Here is a 1,806-nt window from a genome sequence, read left to right as displayed (position 1 = left end):
TAAACAGGGTTAGAGAAACTGGAGTGGAACATCAGCCAGGATACGGGTTGGCACCTGTCCAGATGTCTTCTGCCAAAGTCTAGCCTCAAGAAACTCATGGACATGTGCTTACCCTGAGTACTCTCTGTTGACACTGTTTGGATTTATACACATCGATTTAAACCAACCACAGGAACTTCCTGTAATAGAATGAGAAGCTACAGGGTGGGTTGGTGGGAAGGATTATTTCTATGGGAATATTATCTGACACACATCAATAAAATAAAGAGATTACTGACAGTAGCAGGTAGCAGGGTTTGGCTTTTAGCTCCAAAATTTGCTGGTCATATGACTGGGGATTTCTCAGCTTTAGTTTCTTTATCTAGCAAATGGAGACAGTAATATTTATAATACTAATAATGCTGTCATCTTGCAAAATCCTTGAGATAATTAGAGAATATTCTGTGTATGTAAAATAGATGAAAAAATATATAACTGTGCCATGTTGAGTGGTTTTATAACATTAGTGTGACTTTGAGAAAACTCAAATTCCTGGTCCTTCTTCCCTACTACCATACCATGGTATCAGAGCTCTTCTGTGTACAATGCCAGAGTTAATATAAGTCATCATTCTTTTAAAACAGGGATTTGTAGCCCTTTAACCCTCTGTTGCTTCCATGGTGCCCATGCAAAAGCCTGTTACAAAGAGAGAGAAAAAAATGGAAGCTCTCAAGTTCACCTTTGACAGCACTCACCTTATAGAAGATGGAATCACGGATGCAGCCAATTTTGAGCTATTTCTCCAAGAGAGAATCAAAGCAATGAGAAAAGCTGGGAATCTTGGTGAAGGGGTTGTGATCATCCAAAGGAGCAAAAGCAAGATCACTATAACTTCTGAGGTCCCTTTGTGAAATATCTCACCCAAAAATATCTGAAGAAGAATAATCTGCATGATTGATTACACATAGTTGGCAACGGCAGAGACAAAGAGAGTAAGGAATTACGTCACTTTCAGGTTAACCAGGATGAGAGAAGAGAAATGAGGATTAAAAGTCATTTATCTGGAATATTTTTCATGAGTTCTTGAGTAAAACTTGAGAGCCAAAAAAGAGGGATTTACAGTTGGCTATCTACTTTATTTTCCAGAGATATGATTTTGTATACTTAATTCAAAAGTTTTAGCTATATCACTATAGCCTTGCTAAAGGTTCTTATTTCAAAGGAAGATTTTAGCTTTGGGCCTATCCAGCAGAATAGAATAAATGCATCTTAAAGAATTATTCCCAAGGATCTTTTTCTTTTAAATTTAAAAAGAAAGTAAAATGTTAAAAACATGTAATCTAGAATAGATTGACTCCTTGAGTTTTAATGAATATAAGAGAATGTGATAATCACTCATTACTCCTTGAGGTGTTTTTTTTTGGGGGGGGGGTGTATGAATATACAGTTACCAGTGACTTTTACTTATAAAATCAGATTTAGGAACTAATCATTTTTCTTATTCAGCAGAAATTCAAATTTTGTGCTCATGATGGTTGAATTTATTCATTGTAAATAATTTTCAGGTGTTTCTTTCAGAGTTCTGAATATTTTGGCATAGATTTTCCACTTCCTTGCAAGGGAAGTCAAATCTGAATGATTTTCTCTGTAGTGTCATTATAAAGATGACTCAAAGACAGCTCCTGGTGGAATTATCCCTGTGACATTTTCTGTGTTAGTTGTAATCACTTCCCTATGGATATATTGCTATATTTGGAAATTTATTTCATATGATGTCAATTTCCTTTTATACATTTCTGTTAATATGGTTATCAAAAGATTAAAATA

The 1,806-nt window shown here is 35.0% G+C and overlaps 1 pseudogene; it reads left to right on the top strand.

Annotated features, from left to right (window-relative positions):
- Window positions 1–656: 656 nt before the first annotated feature.
- On the top strand, window positions 657–1,066 carry LOC101708149 (large ribosomal subunit protein eL22 pseudogene; annotated as a pseudogene).
- The last annotated feature ends 740 nt before the right edge of the window (window positions 1,067–1,806 follow it).

The sequence above is a fragment of the Heterocephalus glaber genome, unplaced genomic scaffold, assembly GCF_053883595.1.
Source record: "Heterocephalus glaber isolate CG9 unplaced genomic scaffold, H.glaber_assembly_v1.0 deba00001569, whole genome shotgun sequence".
NCBI lineage: Eukaryota > Metazoa > Chordata > Mammalia > Rodentia > Bathyergidae > Heterocephalus > Heterocephalus glaber.
The sequence above is the reverse complement of the archived record's forward strand: the minus strand, read 5'-3'. Positions and strand labels throughout refer to the sequence as shown.